We start from the raw sequence: 25,343 nt of genomic DNA, 5'->3' as shown, positions 1-25,343 counted from the left end.
GACAAGACCCTGTCTCAAAATAAAAAACAAAAATGGCTGGGGAGGGCTGGGGTTGTGGCTCAGTGGTAGAGTGTAAGGCTGGGTTCGATCTTCAGCACCACATAAAAATAAACAAATTAAATAAAGCTACTGTGTCCAACTATAACTAAAAAAAATTTTCTTTTTAAAAAAAAAGGCAGAGGATATGGCTTAGTAGTTAAGCACCCCTGGGTTCAATCCCTAGTACAAAAAAAAAAAAATCAGTGGTGAGGACCATGTATATGGCAGGAGACACACAGTAGGCACTCTACACTTTCTCTTATTAGCTTATTTCTGAATCAAGAAGAGAACTATCAATTGCCTTTAGTACTTATTGTTCCTTCAGGAGTTAGTTTAATGCTCCTCATTCACTGCCTTTCTGTCAACCTGTTAACCTTCACAGTTTACTGTGAACAGTACTTCATTTCTGTCCAGGGACATCTTTGATCTGCAGTGTCACAGGCATATCCCCACTAAAGACCTCCTCACAGTTGTTCCTCAGATCTCCACCCCCAGGCTCCAAGCTTCTAGACCATGAACCCATCCACCTACTGAGCATTTATTTCCAGGGGGCTACCCAGGCTCTGGGTAACTGGTCTTTGCCTTAAACCCAGCATGTCTAAAATCAAATTGACTCTAAGCCAGGGGCAGTGGTGCACAGCTATTGGGGAGACTGAGGCCAGAGGATTGCAAGTCTGGGCACCTTAGTGAGACCCTAATTCAAATCAAAAGGACCCTGGGTTTAATCCCCAGCATCACCAAAAAAAAAAAAAAAAAAAGATTTTATTTTATTACAGTGTTGGTGTAGTACTGGCTCCAAGGCAAAGTGAATGAAGGTAGAAATCATTAAATATGCTACCATTTATGTCAAAAATAATTTATAACTACCTATATTTTATTTGTTTTATTTCTAGAGTCAACAAAACCTAGGTAAAGGATGAGATGATACATTTCCAGCTTCATGGGCCACAGACTCTTGCAACTACTCAATTCTGCCTTTGTAAAACAAAAACAGCCAGAGACAATGAGTATAAATGCACAAGCATGACTGTCACCAAAACGCCACCTGTGAAAGCTGAAGTCCAAATGTCATATTAATTTTCACGTATCACGAAATGATCTTCTTTTGATTTTTTTCCAACTGTTTAAAATGTAAACACCATTCTTAGTGCATGGATTATACAAAATTAGGTGGTGGGCCCAACTTGGGCCGTGGGTCATAGCTGGCTGACCCTTGGCTTAAAGCATCTCAGGAAGGATACAGTGGACACCGGGTAGATCAGAGATGGGCAGGAAGGAGACCTTTGCAGAGGACTTTTCTGTACCATTTGAATAATATAACCTATGCAGGTTAAAACAATTATTAGTAGGCGGGCAGGTGGCGCACACCTGTAATCCCAATGGCTCAGGAGGTTGAGGCAGGAGGATCACGAGTTCAAAGCCAGCCTCAGCAAGTTAGTGAGGCCCCAAGCAACTCAGCAAGACCTGTCTCTAAATACAATACCAAAAAAAAGTGGTTAAGTACCCTGGGTTCAATCCCTAGTGTCAAAACCAAACCAAAACAAATAAAGAAACAAAAACCCCACAATTATCAGTGGCTTCCCCACCTCAGTGGTCTTATTTCCATCAGTGTTAATATTAAGTCAGATGGGTTCATATCTGCTAGGCTAGCTCTCACTCTCTCCCTTCATAGCCTTTCATGCCAACAGGAATCAGATCCATAGTCCACTAGCCCAGTTCACCAAGATGCATTAGCCCACTACTGGGCATCTACCACCATCCCCTCCACTCCTGCTGTCCTTGCCACTCAGTGGTTGTTGACACCCGGCCTCACACCCTCAGCTGTGTAGGTAAAGCTAAATTCCAAGGAACAGGTTGGAGCTCTACAAGGACTGGGCTTTTTGTGGCAACTCTCTGCTTTCCCTCTCGGCTGGCTCCCACATGTGTGCCTAGCAGGAATGCAGTATACCCTGCGCGATTCTACCCTCCCAGCCTCCTGGAGCTGGTCAGGAATACAGGGAAAGATCCACCTGGAAGAGAAGCTGGTTCTGCACCATGCAGCAGATTGAGTGAGAGTGCACAAAAGCTCAAAGCCTTTGGAAGAGGTGGAAGTAAAGCACATTTGGGGAGAAGAAAGGTATCAGAGTGGAGCCGGGTACAGTGGCGCACACCTGTAATCCAGCAGCTCCGAGGCTGAGGAAGGAGGGTCACAAGTTCGAGGCCAGCCTCAGCAATTTAGCGAGTCCCTGTCTCAAAACAAGAGAGAAAAAAAAAAGCATGGGGGGGGGTGTGTGTGTGTGCTGGGGATATGGTTTAATGATTAAGCACCCCTGAGTTTGATCCCCAGTACCTAAAAAAAAAAAAAAAAAAAAAAGGTGCCGGTGGGAATTGGATCCAAAGAAAAGGAGCCTACTTGGAAAGGGAAGTCAGGAAACCCCAGGGGAATTTCCCCCTAATTCCAATCCCTGGTGCTTTAACCTGCAGAGTAGGGAACCTCCCCCTCCTGTATCAGCTGGGGGTTTGTTGATTCCCAAACAAGAGGCTCATACATTTCGGAGGGACCCCAGCAGTAAGCAGCCTGCTCCTCCATCCAGTGCTGGAAACCCTCCATGGAAACCATGGAAGATAAAGACGATCATCCACGTGCTCCTTGGACTGCTGTGGGGACAGCAGGCTCACGTTTTGGAAGGGACCTTGCCGTTGTTGGAAAGCTTTTCTGCTTCCACCCATTGTTTCTACTTTTGGAACCAAACAGATGAGACTTCCTGAGTGCATAACAAAAAACTAATGAAAACTGCCAAATATAATAGAGTTTTCAAATATTTCTTCCTTCCAAGATGTTCAAAGGGTTTTAAAAGACACGAAATCATTGACTCTTGGGAAGAACTGAAAATACCTTTGCTCAAAAATGTTTATTGAATGAAACTGAATATAGTTCTTTTTCCAGCTTCCCAACATGAGAGCACTCAGGTTACATTCTGTAAAGGGAATCATTTTATTTCTTTTTCGGAGGAAACTTCATGATCCTCCATGGCTGCACGGATCTCTAAAATGCATCCTGAGATCTAAACTGAACCCCTAAAAAGCCAAAGTGCTTCCTCTGGTCCCAGTCCATTCCCCACTCTCACTTCTTAAAATAGGCATTAAGATGGTACCATCTGGTCCTTTATGCATATGGTCTTATTTAAATCTCACAGAAACTCTAGGTAGGTGGAAAGAGGCCCACTTTCTTTTCTTTTTTCTTTTTTTTTTTTAATATTTATCTTTTAGTTGTAGTTGGATATACTACCTTTATTTTACTGATTTATTTTTATATGGTTCTGAGGATTGAACCCAGGGCCTCGCATGTGCTAGGCGAGCACTCTACTGCTGAGCCACAGCCCTAGCCCTTTTCTTTTATTTTAATTGAAACTCAGGAGCACTTTATCACTGAACAACATCCCCAGCCCCTCTTCTTTTCTCTTTTGAAACAGGGTCTCTAAGGTGATGAAGCTGGCTTCAAACTTGCAATCCTCCTGCCTCAGCCTATCCTCCTGCCTCAGCCTCCTGAGTCTCTGGAATGACAGGTATGCACCCCCACACCCAGCAAGAGTTCCACTTACAGCACAAGAAATCAAAGGAGTTTGCCAACTTGCCCTAAATCCCGTGGTACTAAGCAGCAAAGCCAAAATTCAAAGCCAACTTCAGAATTCAGAGTCTTTTTTGCCACAATCCAGTGCTTCTATGAGAGTTGATCATTTCTACCGACCTTATTGTGTCCCTGGCATCGGCAGAAATGACTATTCTGTCAGAAACACAGGAGAGAGACAGACAGCAGACAGCAGCCCTACAGAGCCTCACCAGATTCCACCCTCCTGAGCCATTCACACCTTCCTGGGATGGAGGAAGTAAGACCAGAAACCATCCAAAGTCAGGATGCCAGCGTCCCAGAGACACCCAGGGGCAGCGTGGCCTCTCCCTAGCTCATGCGTGGTGCTCACCCTGAGTCTTCCCACAGCCTGCCTTTGCAGAGCCTGCTCTGGGCCTCACAGTGGGGGCTGTGGCCCATGAAGCACGGATTTATTTGAGCAGCACAAACCCAAGATTTACCTGGGTTCTGGCACCCTTTCTGGGCAGCCCTGCTTTGGGTAAATATTTGGCTGGGGAAAGCCAGGAGAAGCCCAGGGAGGCATGATGGGCTCATCCCAAGAGCCCAAAGCTGAGGATGATGGGCTAGAAAGTGCTGGGGGTTGGCACAAAGAATCACCAACTCAAGTTCCCCTGCCAACAGCAGAATATGCCCGGCATCCATGTGCCTCTGGGAAACTCTGGGACATTTGCAGCAGGGCCTTCAGTCTAGTTTTCAAAACTCAGAATGGTTCCTGACTGTCATCTGTTGGAGTTCTGAATTTTTTTAAAAATATTTTTTTAGTTTTTGATGGACCTTTATTTTATTTATTTATATGTGGTGCTGAGAATCGAAGCCAGTGCCTCACACATGCCAGGCAAGTGCGCCATGGCTGAACCCCAGCCCCAGCCCTGGGGTTCTGAATGTCAGGGACACATTCCACACAACTGCCTGAGCTCGCCGCCTCCCTCTCCTTCCAACCTCACTTGCAGGGTGCTGGACAAACTCCTGGTTGCCTTCCATCCGGGCCTGCCCATATCCCGAAGCACATGCATTGCCAGGCTCCTGGCTCAGTGAATCCCTGGACATAGGAGATGACATCCCCATTTCTCAAAAGGACAAACCACAGCCAGGCGTTTGGAGCTCACAAAGCAAGTTAAATGTTGGAGACAGAAATAGGACCTGGGCCCACTGCTTCTCTTCTGGGTCACTGGGGTGAATGACCCTCTCACCCTCCTTAATGGTCCACAGTCTGCATGGCCCAAGGAAATCACACCATGCTTCACCTCCATGCCCCTTGTGCTCCAGTGGCCTGTCCTGGAGACCTCCGTCTGGCACTCTGAAGCTACCTACCCTTTTATCTGTCATCTCCCTGGGAGACGTGGTCATTAGCACAGAATACCATGTAGGTGTCTAATTAAGCAATTGGCAGCAAATGCAGAAACCTGTTCAAGCCACCCCACTGAGTGTCCACCCAGGGGATCCTCTTACAGGCAACTCCCTCCCCCAAGCTTCCTGGAAAGGTCCCTTTTGTTTGTCTAGAACACAGAGAAGTGTACCATTCTGCCCTCCTACTCATCTGGTAGCTCAGACTTTCCGGCTTCTACAACCCCAGAGGGTGCTATTCCCGTACAGCACATTGTAAACGGTGCCCCCCGGAATTACGGGACACAGCATCCCTGGTGGGTGAGCAAGTGAAGGTCCCTAGACGGGAAGAACAGTCTTCTGAGAGGATGTCCTCTTACCTGGCCGCCTTAGGTGTCTCAGAGCCCTATCTCACCATCCTGGCATTTGGAGGAGGCCAGGGCACAGGAATCGAGGTGCCCTCAAGCATACTGGCAAGACGGCAGAGGGGGAGGTGGCACTCTCCCCACCTGTGTGGCCCAGCCCTCTGTCTGCACCGCAGCTCACCTGTTCAAGCTTCACCCTTTAAATGGAATGTTCCACTTGCCATGAAAGCCGGGGGGTGAGGGAGATTCCCTGCTCAAGGGAAGCTTTCTGTTTTATTAGAGACCAAGGTCTCTGGAATTCCAACCAACCCTCCTGTGAGAGACAAGTGAGGGAAGGGTCCAGGGAAATCACAGAGGAGGCCCCTGGGAGGAAAAGATGCTCTCTACCTGGTCACCACTCCCCCTAGCCTGGGACAGTCGAACCCAGCAGACTGGAAGGGAAAAGACAGCTGCTACCGCTGTAGCTCCTGGGAGATCCCACTCTCCAGGGTCATTGGCGCAGACTACGGCGGCGAGACACAGGAAAACCTCGGCACCCTGCTCTGCGCCCCTTCCCTGGTCTTTCCCCCCCAGTCCTATCTCGGGGGCTTCCCCGACTTCATCTCCGCCTCACAGTGGAGCAGGGGAGGCTGAGATGGCTGACTGTCCTGATGCCCGCCAACTTTTCAAAGAGACAGCACGTGTGCCAGAACTGGGGGTGAGGAGTGGGGAGCAGCGCCTCAGGGACAAGTCCAGGACTTCGCATTCCACAGGGGCTCCCGTCGCCCCAACCCACCCCCTAGAGGTCTCAGCACAGAACTCAGGAGCCCCGGAGCTCTGCCAGGTTGGCCCAGAACCTGTCGCTCACTCTTGTTCCACCACGATGTGTGGGTTCTTTCTAGCAGAAGTGGGAGAATGACTGCTCTTGGTCATCACCAGGCCATACCCGCTACTTCCCAACTCCTATGAGACAAACTGGGACTGGAGACTGCAGGAAAGAGTTAGGCTAGACCCCAAGAGGCAAGTGAAATGGGTGACACAGCAAGTTTAGGACACTGCCCTTGAGCTTTGAAAAGAAAGTAGCCAGGCGTAATGGCACACACGCCTGTAATCCCAGCGGCTCAGGAGGCTGAGGCAGGAGGATCGTGAGTTCAAAGCCAGCCTCAGCAACAGCAAGGCCCTAAGCAGCTCAGTGAGACCCTGTCTCTAAATAAAATACAAACAAGGGCTGGGGGTGTGGGTCAATGGTGGAGTGCCCCTGAGTTCAATCCCCAGCATCCCCCCCAAAAAATAAATAAATAAAGCAGATTTCTCTTCTGGAGGGAGTGGTCTTTCATCATGTTGCCCCTTGCTCCTCCCCCTGGCCTGCCACACAAGCACCCACTTCCGGGCTTGTCATCTGAGACCCACGACTCCCCCACACATCTTTCAAAATGCCATACTCCACTGTTCCGGGTGAGTTTTCTGATCCAGCTGAACTGAACATCTTATTTCCCCCCAAAGACCTTAGGCCTTCCTGCTTCTGGCCACCCTGCTCCCCCATTCCTTTTCCCCAGGTGGCTTACTCCTCACCAGCCACCAGAGCAAGCTGTCTTTCAAGGTCACAGACCTAAGTCACAATGATGATCTTAGAACCTGAGAAGCTTTGCCAGAAAAGAGATCCCCAGACTCCATCCCAGATGCCTGTCTGAATCAAATCTGCCGGGGTGGACACCACTTTCAGGCTGAGCTCAAACGTCACTTTCCCCAGAAAGCCCCTCTTAAAACACCTTGGCCGACAGAAAGCCCCGCCCCAGTGAACTGATTGATGGGCATGCATCAATCATCCATCCATTCCAAGGAAGTGTCCCAAGCCTCCATGGTAAGGAACTTCCAACCTAGAGACCGATTCCGACAAACCAACCAACAAAACCATCCTCCCATCAGAGGCAGCCCAGTGAGGGATGGAGAGCTGGGGAGGTGCTCGGAGGAGGCCACCCCACAGCATCAGAGAGGAGGATGCAGGAGGCAGGCACTCTAGAAAGAGGCCCCAGGGAAGGATGGAGAGTAATACCCACAACAACAAAGTCACACTTCTTGCGTGTTTACTGCGTGCACTGTTGGAAAAGCTCCTCTTTATGGTCTCCTTTACTCCTCAGGATGAAATGCGGCTGGAAGAGTACTAGGGGCCCCCCGATGGAGTCCCACAATCCACACAATGCCTGGCGCGTGGCACAGGGTGGCTCCTGCTCGGTAAATATTTTCTCATGGATCAGTAGATAAAGTGATCTTGGAAGGCTCACTCCCCGGGGGAGGACGCTGCGATCCTTCAGGAGCAACTACAGCTCTGAAAAATATTTTCCTAACTTTTTAAACTAGGAAAAGAAACACCACGACTGGCGAGAGGGGGCGAGGCCCTGGATGGGGAAGAGCTGGCTTTCCTGACACAGGATGCAGCGGGTGGGTGTGGGAGCGCTCCCCGGACCCACGGGAAACCCAAGCTAGCCGCAGGGAGACAGCTGCACGAAAGGCAGCTGCAGGTCACTCAGAACAGGGACGCCTGTGGGTCCGTCTTGGGGTACCCAAACTCCCCGGCAGCCCCTCATTTCAGATGCCGGTGCAGGGCTCCCTCCCCCGACCTAGAGTTGGCGGAACCTCCTGAGCCGATCCTTTCCTTCCTCCCCGTTCTAGAAGGGGCAGCAACTTGGCTAACTCATTCCACAGGGATGCAGACCCCTCCTTGTGGGTCACAGCTTCCTTTGGTGTCCATCTTTTCTAGCCTCCCAATCCTTGGTTTCACCTTTATCGGGGCTGACTGGGATTTAAACCCATTTCCCACTGGAGAAGTCAATACAGAAACCAGACTCACCGACTGAAGCCCCTTCCCCACCAGGGAAGTCATCATGGCCATCAGACTTACAGAAGGACAGCACCACGGGGGGGACAGAAGCAGCCACGGTGTCCCAGGACCGTGACACTTCGCCCAGGGTGTCCCAGGAGGGAACCTCTACTATGTCTCACCAGGGCTCACCCGGGGCGTGAGCACAGAGGCACCAAGGATGACCCAGACAGGGCAGGCGCCTTTGTCCCCTCTCCTACGCACCTTCCCGGAATGCCATCGTCAGCCATGGGATCTGCAGCAGACACAGCCATGAACCAGGAGCCACAAGACCTGTGCCACCCTCTCCCCAAGCTGTGTCCACATCCTTGAACATGGCTGCCTCCCTTCCTTAAGACCTTTTTAGATTAAAAAAAAAAAGTTAAAATCTAAAAGCAAAACTCAAGGTGCTGTGTTGGAACACCCATCAGTCCGTTAAGAGGCCCCAGGAACTTATTGCCCGGGTCCTCAGCTCCAGGCAGGGGACCCAAGTGGGATGAGTAAAATGAGGGCCAGCAATGTCCCCTCAGCCAGGCTTCTTGTTGGGAAAGAGCCCTGCAGCCTTCACCTCCTCTGGCAGCTCTAAGGAGCTGGTCATCTCCTCAGAATCCTCTACTCAGGGGCCACAAGGCCCCTGGTCATGAGGGTCCTATCAGTTAAGAGACACGGAGCTTTGGGGAAAGTTCTTGATTCGAGTGCCATATAAAAGTGTGGTTTCCGATGTTTGTACACACAGAGTGCATGTTTGGACATGTGCACACTCAGGTACACATATCAGTACTTACAAGGCAATATCTACAGAGTGGAGAGAAAAATGGAAAGCTATTACGTGGGAGAAGCTAAGAAGTCTCCATATGTACACAATTTCCAATACTCAGAAGGCTTCACAGCTGTCTGTCCACCTGGCTTTAAAAAAGCGGGAGAAGTGATTCGAGGAACACGTCTGGATGAAGTGGGTGGAGCCTGGGAGCACAGCTAAGCCCTTCTCCAATCCACTCACTTCCTTCCTACACCAGCCAATGGGGTAGGTATTATTATCCCTTTTTCACAAGGGAGGGAACCGTAACACAGAGAGGTTAAGTTACTGCACAGCTAAGAAGCAGCAGGGCCAAGATTTGAACTTGCCATCATCACACTGCTCCATCTGTCTCTGTCTCGCTTGCTGCCACCTCTCCTCTGAACCCCAAAGGGGGTGGCCTTGTCCGTGAGGGGGGCAGCTACTTATGCCCTCCCCTCAAAAGCAAGGAATGTGATCTTCTAATTGCTCCAATTTGGGAAACACACCTCCAGGGTCCCATGGTAAAGTCCAGAAAGCCGGGCTCAATGGCTGGAGATAATGAACTTGGTCATCGGAGCTCATGCCCACAGCGCGCGTTAAGAGCTCTATTCATTTGAGCAGCATACACGGGACGGGGGGCATGCGTTTCTCCCACACCCTTCATTATAGAAGACCCAGGGTCTTGCTGATCTTGTCCGTTTTTCTTCTTCATGGTCCAGGGATGTCACGGAGCTCGAGAATCTCCTGTTTTATAGCCCGGGAGGCCCAGACCTCGCCAGAGGCCACTCTGAGTGTGGGCTCCAAGAAGAGGCCAGGAGAGTGGAAGCTCGGGGCCTCTCCTGGCTCCTGGTTCCTGGGGAGTCCCTGACTCCCCCAGTCTGCTGTGGCTTCCTTCCTTCCTGCCTTGATATCCGTGCAAAGTCCCCCCAGTACCAGGCGCTCCGTTCGCCCTGGGATTGAGCATGTAGCGCATCAAACTCCTCCATCAGAGCGCTGGGAACAAGAGGAGGAGCAGGCATCCCATCCCATCAGCCTCCTGGGCCATTTCCCCCCCAATCCCGGGGTCCTCGTTTACCAACACCCCCTCTTGCTGGGCAAATCCAGGACGGCTGTGGACATGTGTCATTCTATAGCAAGACTCACGCATTTGTTTTTAAACAAATGGGGAAACTGAGATCAGGGGAAGTCAGGGGACCTGCTCCTGTTGTCACCCACTGATGTAGGCCTGGCAGCAGGGAGTCCCAGTAAGACCAGGCTCCTCTGGAGTTGGGAGGCCCTGCCTATCCCCTGAGGGGTCCCCCGCCGTTCCCACCTGATGGAGGGACCGTTCCCTCCTCTTGAGTTCCTGTCACTGTGACATGTATTTCTGGCTCACGGGTGTTTCTGAGGCAAGTCTGTCACCTGTAATGCAACCGTTTGTTTACCTACTGTCACCCCGAGGCTCTCCGAGTGCCCACAGGACATGTCTTAGTCATCTTTGCTTCCCTGGCATCTGGCGGATAAGTGTTCCCAGTGAACGGGGAGGAAAGTCAGGGAAGGCAGAGGGGAGGAGGAAGGGACTTGGAGGATGGGAGGAGGAGGGAGGCGGAGGGAGGAGGCGGGTGCCCAGGCCCCGGGAAGACAAGGCGAACCTCAAACCGGAGGCCAAGGCTCCTGGCCTCCCGCCAGACTAACTGGGATGAGTGGAAACAGGCTGCCCTCCTCCAGCCCTGTGACAGAGCCCCTTCCAGCCACCAAGTGGCCAGACAGCCAGCCACAGGCATGTCCCATCCTCCTGGCTTCTGTCTCCCCGTTCAGGCAACAAAGAGGGAGCTGCCAGCCGGGCGCTGTGGTGCACACCTGCAATCCCAGCAACTCTGGAGGCTGAGGAAGGAGGATTACATGTTCAAAGTCGGCCTCAGCCACTTAGCGAGACCCTTATAAAATAAAGAGGGCTGAGGCTGTATCTCAGTGGTGGAGTGCCCCAGCTTCAATCCCCAGAACCAAAAACAAACCAAAACAACAGCTGCCTCCCCACTGGGGGTCCTGCCACGCCCCACTACCCCTCTGAACCACCCCCCCCAAGCTACCTGTTCAGTGGAGGCTCCATCCCGCTCCATCATGAATGATGGGAACAAACTTAAGAAAACAGTGGGCCAGGAGCCCCCTCCACTTGACCTCCACCCAGGTGGGGGGGCTTTGGGGGGCGCTTCTAGAGTGAGGAGCTGCTGCCAGCAGGAGCCACACTCCTGCACCTGCAGCCACCACAAACATGAGCTCAGCCTCCCTGAGGACACTGGGAGGCCGGAGGGAGGACCAGCTATAGGAAGGGCTCCGGCTGCTCAGCCCCAGCAGGGCTCAGGGAAGCACCTAGCAGCATAAAGCCACAGGAGCCTTTCCATCGGCCTGTGGTTCTGAACCCCTGGAGGCCCCCCCACCCTGCTCCTCTTTTCTGGACAGTATCAGATCCCGCCTCTCCCCACGCAGCCCATTACACACACAGGGTCTTTTTGCAGTAAAGGGGGCTGAACCCAGGGTGCCTAACCTAGGCTACATCCCCAGCCCTTTTTATTTTTCATTTTGAGATAGGCTCTCCCTAAGTTGCTGAGGGTCTTGATAAGTTGCTGAGGCTGGCCTCAAAATTGCAATCCTCCAGCTTCAGCCTCCTGAGTTGCTGGGATGACAGCACATGTCACCCCACCCAGCCCCATGGTGCTTGAGTCATGGCTCCACGTGGGTCAGTGGTGACCTACCTCACACAGGGCCCTGGGTACTCTCGGGGAGTTAGATGTGGGGATGGGAGATGAAGGGGCCTGTTGCTCCTAAAATCCACAAAGATGCCACTACCTCCTGCAAATCCTGCCTGATCTCTTATGAAAAACAAGTCCTCAAGCCAAATCTGGCACATGCCAAGCATCCAGGCACACCTGGAAATGAAGAAGGAACCTATTCCAGGGGATCTCGTGGCTTCTCCCTGGTGCCAAAGAACTGGGGAGGGGGGAGGAGGAGGCTCGGCTCAATCACGCTGGACTCTAAACGGACAGGGCTGCTGCAAGACAGAATGTGGGGTAGTGTCAGCCAGAGGCCATGACTGCCCCGGAGGACAGCAGAGACAAGCAACACTGACAGACAGTCTGCTCTCCAAGCACCAGTGGGAGCCAAGGGCACTGAACTCTCATTCTGACCCAACAGCTAATGTGCTGTGTGCCCTTAGGCAGGCCACGAGCCTCTCTGGTTCTCAGGTAACTCTGCACACGACCACAAGGAAGGGGGCAAGGAAAGGAGGGAAGCAAACTGGCTGTGCCTCATGCCTGCTTATAACCTTCCAAGGGTTAAACCCAAACTCCTGGGGAAGGCTATCAAGCTCTCCAAGGCTGGTCCACCTTCCAGCCTCCTCCACAGCCCCCAGAAGAGTTTTCTGCCTCCAACCCCTGCTGATCTGGTTACAGCTCCCAGGCTGCCCCGGGCATCTGGGCCTCTGCAAGCCAAGCCCCCCATCTGAACTGCACGGCCCCACCCCACCCTCAGGGATAGACCACCCGCAGTCACTGATGCATCCACCCCCACCTTCCCTCCCAGACTCTGCAAAGCGCTTAGTGTGTCTACTCCATTTCGCCTTCTTTGGTCCAGAGGAGAAAGGGCAGACTCGCAGGCACACAGGCTCGGAGCAGACCCAACCCAGAGCATTCAGGAAAAGCAGGTGCCCCAGGGGGGCTCTGCAGGGCATGATCTGCCCCCTCTCCTTTAGCCGAAAGCTAAAGAGTATAAGGAAGAAGAAACTAAAAACATAAACCACCCACTCACTGGGCACTTTGCCATATGCTATGTAGGCACTGTTCTCAGTACTTTATTTTTCTTTTTAGAGAATTTTAATATTTATTTATTTTTTTAGTTATCGGCAGACACAACATCTTTGTTTGTATGTGGTGCTAAGGATCGAACCCGGGCCGCACTCATGCCAGGCAAGCGTGCTACCGCTTGAGCCACATCCCTGGCCCCTGTTCTCAGTACTTTAGTTAGTCCTCAAATTATCTTCTTGGCAAAAGCCTTTGTTACTCTGATTTCATAGGTTTTTTAAAAAGGGAGTGCCCAGAGAGGTTAGGAAACTTGCTTAAAGTCACACAGCAGGTGATGGTAGATCTTACACAGGACTTCAGGTCTAGAGATCCTTACCCTTGTCCAGTTTAAATACACTACCAGTCACGAGTGCCCAGACTTCTTACTTAAAAGGAGAGAATAATTTGATGAACTGTGGACTTCAAGGCTCTAACTTGCATGGCCTCGGTCCCAGCTGCCCAGGATCCTTCTGGAAGTTCTCCAGTCCCTTCCTGTCTCACTCCAAGAGAGTTCCCGGCACTCCATTGAGCAGCACAGCTCCCCACCCTGCCTTGGGGGGCCAATAGGATGACACATCGCCCTGCCACCATCCAGCTTTTGTGACTTCAAGTGCCATTATTGCCTGACAGAGGCAAGTGACTGCAGCCGGTCACTCCAGTGCAGAGCCACCCACTACTGGGCTTCTTCCCTTCACGGGAGTCTTCAGGGGCCTCCTCCTCTGGGACCACAGCCACACTCCTCAACAGGCTCTTCCATGTCCCCCACCAAGCACCTTTCTCCCTCAAAACCCAACTGTGGCTACTGCCATGTGAACCCCGACCTTACTGTCTTCTTTCCTACTTTCACCCCAAACAAGCCAGCAGACCCCAGGGGCTTTGTACATGCTCTTCTGGCCTGTGGACTATTGCTTCAGGGACTCAAGTTCTTCCCACCCCAAATCCAAGTCATCTCCTCCAGGAAGCCCTCCCTCATAGACCAGGCCCAACCCCAACCTTGACTTTGCTTCGCGTTTGCCTGGGGCTTAATCCTCTCCCTGCATTTGCTTTGGATGGAGCCACTTAGGACACTTTCCTTCACTGAAAAAAAAACGTTTACTAAGGGCACACACCTAGGTGCCAGGCATTTACTGGGCATCTACTATGCACCAAGCACAGTGTTAGCCACTGGATGCTCAGGCCCTCAAGGAGTTTGTGCTCATGTGAATGACCTTCAGAGCTGGCCTGGGGGAGGCCCAGCTCTGCACTTAGACCTGGGAACCCTGTCTTCTTGGCTCCCCGCAGCCCCTGACATTTACCTGAAGCTTACTGTGGTGAGGCGCTTTGGCACGGTTCTCTCTTTTACCTGCATAGCCCCCTAGAAAGCAAGGTGGAGGGAGGTGATCCCGTTTGGAGGATGGGAACACCGGGGCCCAGGAAAATGAAGCCACCTGTGTAAGGGCACCCGCCTTGTAGCCAGTCAGGTCGCCCACAGGATTCAGGCCCTCTGACTCCCAAAGCCAGTGGCTGGTGCCCCTTGCCATGCACACTAGGACCACAGGGAGACAGACACAGGACAAAGTGACGTCCCGCTTCTCACCCGCCATCTCTGCCAAGACGACCCCGAGGAGGAAGCCAGCTGACGTGAACACAGAAAGCAGGGGCGCCGAGGGCTTGGCATCCAGAAGGCTCCCACGCGGCTCTCGGGCATCCCTAGCACCTAACAGTCAGGACACGTGTTTGTCAAAGGAACGAAGGACTCATTAGAGGGACCAATGGCCTAGGGTGGACACTGCCCGGAAATGACGGCTGTTGGTTGAGGACGTGCTTGTGCGGCTCGTTTCACCCTAACAACAGGACAGCTGTCATCCTGGCCTCTGAGTGACGAAACTGAGACAAAACAGGGCTAGACATTCTGGAGACTAAGGGGCAAGACGCCGGGGGACGCTGGGCAGCCTGCCTCCAGAGTGGCGCTCCGATGGCAGCAGCCAAGGACAGTCCACAGGACACTGGACACTGGACACTGCAGTTGGGGACATGGCTGGATTTTAATTCCAAGCACTGAGTGGGCCCCAGGCTCCCTGAGTCACCTCCAGCTGCAGGAGTGGAATCAAAATCCAGCCCCTGGGGACGCGTTTCAGTTGCACAGACTTCCCAGTCCTTCAGGGTCCACCGTCCAGAGCCCCGTGCCACTCGTGGGCCTGTCCCCCCCAGGCACAGTCCCTCTCTCTGCCTGTGATTGCCAGGCAGGCCCAGGAAGAGTCAGGGCCATGGACTTTCTCTTCTCGCAGTGCCAGACATGGAACCCAGGGCCTCGCGCAGGCCAGGCGAGCAGGGCTGGACCCTGAGCCCCACCCCAGCCCTAGGGCTGCAGATCTTGAAGGGCAGGAGGTGGAAGGAAATGGTGAGTATCTTAAAAGCCAAAGAAGGAGACAGGATAGAGTGGGGTAGAAGAGTGTTGGTCACAGGGACAAGGACACACTGAAGAGATTTATAAATAGGATGAAGTAAAGGCCTCCGTGAATGACCCCTTTATGGGGTGGGATAGGAAGGGCGGAGCTGAGCGGTGGGAATTCACTCAGGCCTGGCCCTGGGGGGGGGATCTGATGCTGAGACAGCCAGTGTAAGGAGCCACACAGAAAGAACTTGGGAACCTTCTCCTCTGAGCCTGAGTTTTTCTGCCAAAACCTTCACTGGGAAGGGAAGGTTTAGAAGAGACCATCCGGAGTGGGGACATTACCCCAGAAACCCCAAAAGCTGAGAGTCTGTGTCTCTAAGTGCTGATTGGAGATCGATTCCAATACTAGTGTTTCCCTTTGACCCGCGGCCAACAGTGGGTTAACTTTCCACAGACTTCAGTTTCTCCATTGACTAGAAAGATACTGTATCACAATATGTGTCTTCATCCTTTAGCATTAGGACTGTTTTAGGGTAAAAGAGACTGCAGAGTCTAGGGTGGCCTCCATTTTCCTGGGATTTGAGGGGTTCCCAGAAAGTATGACATTCAGCCAAGTGTGGTGGCGCACACCTGTAATCTCAGCAGCTCAGGAGGCTGAGACAGGAGGATCTCTGGCTACTTTTGGGCCCTGTCAGAGTTCAAACCAAGTTCAAGGCCAGCCTCAGCAAAAGTGAGGCCCTAAGCAACTCAGGGAGACCCTGTCTCTGAATAAAATACCAAACAGAGCTGGGGATGGGGCTCAGTGGCGGGGTGCCCCTGAGTTCAGTAGCCAGAACCAGAAAAGAAAAAAAGAAAGCATGACATTCAGTGCTAAAAACAAGAAAGTCCTGGACTCAGTGGGACAAATGAGTCACCCTACCAAGGAACTCACACAAAAATCAGTCTCGAGTTTGAAAAAGAATCAATGGGCACCACGAGACATCCTTGTGCTCAGAGCTACCCGGAGCTCAGGTCCCAGGACTGGGAGGCCGAGCCCCCAGCTGTCTGTCCCTGTGAGCCCTGGGCACACGCAGCACCATGCACAAGTCCCTTCCGGGTGGGGACGGATGGGGTGGCCTTCCAACTGTAGGACAAACGTTTTCTGAAACTATTGAGGGGGTTCAGAACTCTGAGCCCTGAGAAAGTTCTTTTTGGGGACTGTGAGGAGTGACAAGAGAGAACCCAGAAGGAAGCTGGGGAGCAGGACTCTGCCCTGGCTATCCCCATGGTCATCGGGTCCTGCAAGACTCTCAGTGGCCTGGCTGAGCAGGACTTGACGGACAGGCTTGGGGGAAAGCAGTACCAGCTATTTCTAGGCTGCCAATCAACGCCAAGCAGAGCCGCGCCGTGACCACACAGACAGACCCTCTGCCCACAGTGAACCCGCCCCTCGCCCTGCCCAGCACCCTCCCTGAGGAGCCCAGCACAGAGAGCCAGGCTCCCCCTGGCTGGAGTCCACTTAATTTTCTCCTCAGCTTCTTTGTGAGGAGGGCTCTGAGCCCTCAACGTGTCCAGTCCTGCTGTGGCCGACTTTCTCGAGGCCGAGGGCAGCTCCAGTTCCATGCCCACTTCTGCCAGCTGAAACAGAGCCCAGCTCCAACTGTGCCCTTGAGTTTGTGCAAACAAGAGGGCATGTGTGGGTACTCACCTCCTCTGTCCCTTAGAGGAGGTCCCACCCATTCTAGGACCCGGGAGGAGAAACGAGGCCTGAAAGATCAGATGAATGAAGAAAGTTTTGCCTCTTAATCCGCCACTGCCAACCGAGCGACTTCTCTCTCATGGAAGGTTCTATCAGTGTCCACGATGTGCAAAGCACAGGGAAAGAAACAGAGAAGACCGAGGCCCAGACTCAGAACCTAAAGAGGGGCAGGCAAGCCCAGGGTACTGAAACCCGCAGGGCTCCCAACTCACGCTCTGTGCGTGGCTGCCACACTCTGTCCCCAACCACCCACTGCCATAGAGATATGGAGACCAAAAGGAAAAAAGAGGAGCCAAAGCCTCACCTAATTCATAAGGTAGTGCTTCGTGAAGTAAGGAGGTTTAATTCAACTTGCAACACATTTCTCATACACAACTTTTGCAGCCCAAACCCTAAGGGTCAAGCTAGAGAATTAAAAGGGTTAAAGGAGAAATGTAGCCGGGTGTCCAGTCCTGCTGTGGCTGATTTCTCCGACCTTGACTGATTTGCTCATTCATTCATTGGATATACCCACCATAAGGTCCTCTGGGTGCCAGTGCTGAGCGAGGTACTGGTGCTTAGACAAGTTCACTCTGTCCTCACTCAGTGTCCATGCCCCTCGTCATCCCCTGTTCTGGCTCCCTCCTTGTCATATGATCGAATGGGCCACAAATCTGCTCATCACTCACACGCTCTGTGTGCTCTCGGGCAGGCAACGGTGCAGACAGCAGCCAGCTCCACACAGCAGCCTCTGCAGCATGAATTTGGACAAAGCAGCTACTTAGGTTCCTGCCGCTCCCGGTCTCTCCCTCCGCCCTCCTCCGCCTGGGATGGAAACCCTGCCACCCTCTGCTCACATGCTTGAGTCACAAGGCCGAGCTTGCAGCAAAAGAAGCAGCTCAAGGATGTACCAGGCGAGAGCCCAGTGAGACCGAAATACAGTGTTTTGTTCAGTGCAAACGCTCTTCCTCCTGAGATGCCCAGAAAGCAGCGCCCCTGCTTCCTGGTTGCCCAGCCACTCCCACCCCGGGGCCCCTTCTTGGCGTGGAGTCTCTAGCCCACGTGGAGAGCGCCGGGAGCTCGTGGTTGATTGGCACCTCATAGGTAGGCTTCCTTCCATGTCCAGGCTGCTATGTTAATTGTCCCCATCTCTGCTCTGCATGAGCAGATGGGCAAGCAGCTGAGCCAGGGCCCAGGGGACCACGAGCTCCCTGGGAGGAGCCACGTCCACCTGGCTCTCTAGTCCCAAGGCCTCAGGGGCCCCTCCTCAAGGACAGGAGACAGCCCAGGCCTCCAAAAGGGAAAAATACAAGAGCAGGTGGAAGCCAAAGCCCGGGTCCTCTTGGCTCCCTCCCTGCTTGCTCTCATTCCTAGGAGAGTCAGCTAGGAGAGTCAGGTGCCCGGGTTTCCTTTCCCATTTTAGGCGCATCCTCGGATTCACTGTGTTCCCAGAGCAAGTTCCCTGACTTCTCTAGACACAAGTTCATCATTCTCAAAATTAGGGTGGGAGCCCTGGCCAGGGTCACTGATATTCAGTGACCTCCTTATTGGTGGATACTGGAACAAGTAACATGCGGCCCTCCGGCTGTCACTTATAGGCAACTTTCCACAGTCGGTCATTATCCTGTCCTTGCCGTACACACCTGTAGACTCTTGCAGCTGGACACTGGGTTACTAGGAGTGGATCACTCAAAATAGCTAATGTGTGTCAAGGACCTACGACACATTCCAGGTGCAGTGCCGAGCTCTTTATTTACATAATCTCATTTCCTATTCATAATAACCCTATATAAAGTAGATAGAGAAACTGAGGCAAAGAGAAGGTAGCCAACTTGCTGAAGGCCAAACAACCAGAGAGTGGTAGAAGATAATCCATCCCAGAGCAAGCTGACCTCAAAACTCCACCCTCGGCCTCTCTACTGGGCTGTTTCTCGTGTGTGTCTGATCTGTTACCTGGAACTATCATGCAGATATAGAGAGTTATTACTAGGAGGAAAGGGCCAGGAGGTGGGGATATGGGGAAGCTTTGTATCGGAGCACTAATCTGATCAAATATGGCTGAACTGTATTGCAGAGCTAATTGGAAAAGTTATTTAGAGTGTCTCAGGCTCTGGCTCCCTCCATCGGCACCAAGATTTGAAATATGGCTAAATGGCAAAGCAAAGCACTCCCTTAGGACTCCCAAACTGGCACTTAACGTAGCCTCTGCCACCCAGAGAGGCCAGAGTGGGTGGGAATGGGCCACCCGGATGCCATGTGGTCTTGGCCTCCACAGTGACACCTCCCAGAGAAGGAGGCCTCTTCTCACAGCGAGAGCACTTACCATGAGATCAAAGAAGCAACGTCTAATTAGAGAGAGTAATTAATAGGCAATTAGCCTGTAATGAATTAATGGATCTGGGCCGTGATCATCGGGGCAGCTAACACCATAACAAGAATGAAAACCAGATACCAGGTGTCTCCGGATGGTTGTCACCCGAGATCCTTGCCCTACTCCCCCAGTAGATAAATTAAAGGGACCTAAATTCGATCAAGCCTTAAATCTAAAGACATGTGCAGGAGACAAAGGGACTGCAGAACACGCTAAATGGCACGATGAGGGAGTGGTCAGACAGACCCAGAATCTGAAAACTATGGGACAAGTGACCCCGTTTCTTCAGCAACACGTTACAAAAGAAAGAGAGAAACCACCGTAGATTAGGAAGGACCAAGGAGCTACAACAGCTAATCACAATGCCTGGGCCTTACCTGAATCCAAATTAAAAAGAAAATGAGAAAGAAATTTACATGATCATTAAGGAAATGGAAACACTTAACAGAATGTTGGATCTATATAGAGGGACTGTCAATTTTGTTATGGTGTGACAAGGACATTTTGGTATTTTTCTCGTGAGACCTTATCTTTCGAGATGAAATGATAAGCTCTCTAGTATTTCATTCAAAACAATCAGAGGGTAGGAAGAACCAAAAATATTCCTAAAATAAGATTGGCCATAAGACCTCTTCAAAATGGTGGAGGCTTGGGCATAGGAGGGTTGTTACATTATTCTCTCTAGTCTCCTATATGCTTGAAATTTTCTATGATAAACTTTTAAAAAATATCAATCAGACCCTCTGAGCTCTTCAGTGTAGTCAGAATTCAATAAACTCCTCAGAGCCACCCAGGCCAGTGGCTCTGGCCCCCGGAACTCCCACTCTTGATAAGAAGCCCCAGTATAGCAGAGTCACTGCTACAAGTCACACTTGGCTTGTCACAACTCCATCCACTTGGACCTTTGACAGAGGTCAGTGGTGCCACATGAAAGAAAAGACCCTCCCAGGTCCTAGACTGTGTTGAAGTCACATTGTCTTCAGAGGTAATCTAACACTGCTACTCCCCTGGACCACCCTGGCTCTGAGAGCAGCCCTAACCCCGGATAGAGTCCAGTGCTCCGTACCTAGGGTCTGGAAAAGAATTAGCATCCCAGCAAAGTGGCTTTTGCAGAAGTTGGATCATATGCTTTGTGCCCTCTCTGTCTCCATCAGGGGCCAGAAGTAGGGAAAATGGCGGGGAGGGGAGAAGACAGAAGGTGTGGGACAACAGGAGAGCCAAGCGCCCAAGTCCATGCTCCAGCCCAGCCCAGACAGCCGGACTGAGCCAACCCCACCTTGCGCAAACAGCTGGCCCTGCCTGGGCTGCTCCCACCCTTAGCACTTCCTGGAGCTGCTAATCAGAGCTTACCCTAAAGGAGGGAAGAGCCTTCTGGGGCAGAGAACTGAGAGAGGGTGACGAAACTAAAAAGGAAGGGTGTGGGGTATCTGGAGGGGTCCTTTGGAAGGGAGGACACAGGAAAGAGTACCTTACCTGGAACATCCCAGAGCTCAAATTTGCTGAGTAAAAGGTGGAGAAAAGATAAAAGAGAGGGGCTGGGTTGTGGCTCAGTGGCAGAGTGCTTGCCTAGCACATGTGGGACACTAGGCTCGATCCTCAGCAACCGATATCAATAACATAAAGGTATCGTACCTATCTACAAATAAAAATATAAAAACAAGAGAGGGAGAGAGAGAAAGGGAGAATAAAAACAACAGAAAAGAGGACGGGGAGAAAGATGCAGGGGAGGGTTAGAGAGGCACCTAGAACATGAACTGAGTCCACATTCAGGTTGGGGACTGCCCACCTGTTCCCATGCCCCACACCTCCATTCCCAGCCCAGCTTGTTCTGAGGGAGCCTATCCTTACCTGCCCAGAAGAGTGTGCAGGAGCCAGGACGCAGACACCTCGTGCCCCCAACAGCCCCTCTCCCACCTCTTAGCAGCCTGTTCTGTCCAGGAAGAGAGACAAGTGTACCAATCCACCTGCTTCCTAAGGGGCGGAGCCTCTCCCACACCAGCAGAGGCTCCACCCCAGACCAAGTGGCCAATCAAAGCAGCAGCCAGGAGCCCGCCCTTGTGGGACATGGTGCTGTAGGGGACAGAGGGTTAACTGAGCATTCAAACAAGGTGTCTGTTCCATATTCATGCCCATGCTGGGCAAGTCACAAGATGACCAGGGCACAGCTGCCCCTGAGCCATGTCTCCCTCCCACCTCCCCAGTGACCCTTAGGAACCACAAGGCCCTGTGTTCCATCTGAATCCACCTCCAATGAAGCCGGGGCGAGCAGGCTTGGTCCTCACTCCTCAGGCACTGAGGAAGTGGGCCAGCAAGTCCAAGGACCTCACGACTAGTTCCAGGGGCAGTTCTGACTCTGAAACTCAAACCTGGGCTCTGCCACTTGCTGGCTCCATGACCTCAGGGGAGGCACTGGAACAGGAACTGAGTCCATGGACAGAGCCTCCATCTCAAAGCCATGTGACCCTCTCCTTCAGCCCGCACCTCCCAAATCCTGGGAGCACACTCCACAGGACAAGCGCTCTGTGCTCTGAGCAGCAGGGACACCGTGTAAACCCGGGGTATCATTATCATAAATGAGTGCTCCAGCCGGGTCTAGGGAGGTTTCCTTCAGGCTCAGTAATGTCCCCACTGAATAAGGTGAAGGCGAATGGCAGGCCCAGCCAGAGAACACCTAGGCCCCCAGGCCGCGGGCACCCCACCCAGGACAGCCAGGGCCTCCCAGTTCTGTGGGGGAGGTGACTGAAAACTGGCCACATGAAGAAAATAAGAAGGGGAATGGGAAGGTCTGGCCTGGGGTTTCTATTTGTGTGGGCTGACTGCAGAGTCTCTAACCCCCCAGGGCTTGGCCCCAGCAGGTGGCCAGGAGGAGAGGGTAGCTCACACCCAGCAGCTCCGCCTCCACTCCCCAGGGAGGAAGCAAGGGCTGAAGGAACTTCCCTTAAGAATCAGAGCTCAAATCCAGGACTCCAGGAGCCTCTCCTAAGAACAACAGCCATATTCACAGGAACCTCTCCCACTTTTTAGACACACTATTTTTCCCTACAACTTCACGTAACCCTCCAAGGAGGCAGGCCTACGTTATCATCCCAGTTTCTCAGCTGAGAGGAATTGTTGGGGCTCAGAGGGGACAGTGAGTTAGTTATTTGAAATTACACATCCTTAAGGAAGAGTCAAAGTCACAATGGGAAACCAGGTCACTCCTCACCCGGAACCTGGCTCAGCCTGCAGAGGATGGGGTAGACCTGAGCCCTGGCTTGCCCTCTAGAGGGGCCTCCTATGCCCCTGCTCTCCAGCTGCTCTGGGGACAGCCTCATCACAGGGGCTACACAGAGTTGGCAATCCACCCCGGACTGGGCATGTTTGGAGCCTCAGGATTTCGTAGGCAATAAACTCCCTTAAAACTAAGAAATATTGCGCTGGGGATGTAGCTCCGTGGTGGAACACTTGCCTAGCATGCACCAGGCCCTGGGTGGGGTTCCAGGCACTGCAGGAAGAAAAAACAAAACAAATCTAGGAATGTCCAATCATTTTCCTCCTGATCATTCACAAGCCTTCTTAAAAAGCCCATTTTAAACAGCACATCCCTCTGAGGTTGACAGTTCTGAAGAGATCCAATCACGGGCCATGTCTCGAATACAAAGACCCAAAGCAATACAGTAGCAGGGTGGCAAGGAGGAGAATCCCACCTCAGAAGCCTCCTAGGTAGTGGATCTGGGATGGGGTGGGGCAAACCTGCAGCCTGAACTAGTCATATGTCAGCTTAGCTGCCTAAGAAAGTTCTCCTGAGCCAGGCGTGGTGGTGCACACCTGTAATCCCAGCAGCTGGGGAGGCTGAGGCAGGAGGCCAGCCTCAGCAAGACCTGTCTCTAAATAAAATACAAAAAGGGCTGAGGATGGGACTCAGTGGTTAAGTACCCCTGGGTTCAATCCCCAGTACCAAACAAAAAAAGTTCTGCTACTGGGGATTGAACTCAGGGACACTCAACCACTGAGCGACATCCTGAAGCTAGTATGGTTCTGGGCAAGAGAACTAGACAGACAGCACAGCTAACCCTCCATCTCAGAGGGGCAGGTGGGAGGCAAGAAAACAACGAGGTGGAAGCAAAGCCCTCTTTGCATCCTGCTCAGCTAAATCTTAAATCTTTATGCTAAGAAAGAATCCTGACCCTCCAAATTTTCTAATTACCTACAGAATACACTTGAGCACTCCATAAGACCACTATTGAGGCAAGTCCTGGGCCGACCATTTGAAACTTGCTTAGTGTTTTTTAAAACTGAGGAACACTAGCCAGGGACGGTGGCTCATGTGTGTAATCCCAGCAGCTCAGGAGGCTGAGGCAGAGGGATCGCGAGTTCAAAGCCAGCGTCTGCAACTTAGCGAGGACTTAAGCCAACTCAGTGAGACCCTGACTCCAACTAAAATACAAAGTAGAGTTGGGAATGTCGCTCAGTAGTTGAGGGTCCCTGAGTTCAATCCCCAGTACCATAAATAAATAAATAAATAAATCTGACAAGATGCTAATTGTCAGTTTATGTATGTATGTATGTATTATGTATTTATTTATTATATATGTATAGGGTACAAGGTGATGTTTTGATACATGTATGTGCTGAAAAATGAGCAAATCAGGCTAATCACCATACCCACCACCTCACATTCTTATCATTTTTTTGTAGCTAGAACTTTTAAATCCACTATTCTTGTGCTAGGTGAGAGCCATGGAGCCAGTACCAGTTTGAAGTACAAAAAACAAAGTGCCCTTGGGAGAAAGTGGGCAGGCTATAATCCCAGCAGCTCAGGAGGCTGAAGTAGGAGGATTGAGACTTCAAGGTCAGTCTCAGCAATTTAGCAAGGCCTTAAGCAACTTAGCAAGACCTTGCCTCAAAATAAAAAGGGCTGGGTTTAGGGCTCAGGGATAAAACCCCTCTGGGTTGAATCCCCAGTAACAAAAAACTAAAATTCCCTCTTCTCGTCCTCAGTTTTGAAATACACATTATTAACTGTCGTCTCTGTGCCCCCAGAACTTGCTCAGCCTGACTGCCGTCTCCTTTCTCCCCATCCACCTTTCCCAAGGACTTGGTCCTGATGAGGTCAGCCCTCTAGGAAATGGGCAAAGGTACTTGCCGCGGGAGGGTCCTTCCCCCTTGGCCTTCCAAGCGCTCACCACCAGTGACATCCTCCATGACACCAGTACCCCCATTCCAAGTCAGGCCAGGGAAGCAGGATGCATGGGCAATGGGCAAGCGGATGTTTAGCCTGGTCTGAGCCCAGCACTGCGGACAGCTCCACTCACCCTGCAGACTCCGCTGGGCCCACTGGCCCAAGCTCCTCCCTTCCTTCCCCAGTGGAGACAGGCTCTGGAGGAGGCCCCTCTGGGAGGCAGGGCAGGGAGGAGGAAGGAGGCTGTATTCCGGGGCTAGAGTGCGAAGGCAAATCCCATCTCTCAGAGGCATCTTTAAGTTGCATCGGCAGCTGTCTCCTTCTCTGCTCTTTGACTGGGTTAGAGCAAGAAGACATTAGGGGACACCACACAGGCCCCAGCTCCAGAGCTGGCAGTGCGAGGGACAGGGCACACACTATTGCTATTGTCTGTCTGTCTGCAGTATGGGGGACTGAGCCCAGGCGGCTCAGCCACTGAGCGACATCCCCAGACCTTTTTTATTTTACTTTATTTTTATTTTAAAACAGGGTCTCACTAAACTGCCCAGGCTGGGAGGCTGGCCTCAAACTCGAGATCTTCCTGCCTCAGCCTCCCAAGTCTCTGGGTTTACAGGCATAAGCCATGGAGCCCGTACCAGTTTTGAGGTCCCAAAATCAAAGAGCCCTTGGGAGAAAGTGGGCAGGCAACTGTGCTCTTCCCCCTTCCCTTTCCTGTCTGGGCAGGAAGTGCAGAGCCCTGGGGGAACACAAGGGTTGGTTTTTTTGAGCTTGGCCATGGGGACAGTGAGACGCCTGATGTGGGAGCAGGGCCTAACTGCACCTTCTGTTACCTCTCTGCTCTGCCCATCCCCTGCCATCTCACCTCCACTATTCTGTTGCCATCAAACAACTCTGTGGGTCACCTTCAAGAGGTGCTCTGAGGTGTTCCAGGGCAAA

General features: G+C 52.1%; 1 protein-coding gene across 13 annotated transcripts in view; it reads right to left on the bottom strand.

Moving 5' to 3' along the window:
* Plekha6 (pleckstrin homology domain containing A6) overlaps positions 1 to 25,343 on the bottom strand; it is a 142,475-nt gene that overhangs the window by 78,103 nt on the left and 39,029 nt on the right. The window contains exon 1 of one of the 13 annotated variants that reach the window (XM_058585626.1): positions 21,095 to 21,213. The exons of the other annotated variants lie outside the window; for them this stretch is intronic. The gene's annotated coding sequence lies outside the window, so the exon portion shown is untranslated. Of the gene's footprint in view, positions 1 to 21,094; positions 21,214 to 25,343 lie in introns of those variants that run through there. 13 annotated transcript variants of the gene reach the window in all.

Source organism: Marmota monax, unplaced genomic scaffold (assembly GCF_021218885.2).
Source record: "Marmota monax isolate L192 unplaced genomic scaffold, Marmota_monax_Labrador192_F-V1.1 WCK01_AAM20220418_F8-fsc00099, whole genome shotgun sequence".
In the NCBI taxonomy this organism is placed as follows: Eukaryota; Metazoa; Chordata; class Mammalia; order Rodentia; family Sciuridae; genus Marmota; species Marmota monax.
The sequence above is the reverse complement of the archived record's forward strand: the minus strand, read 5'-3'. Positions and strand labels throughout refer to the sequence as shown.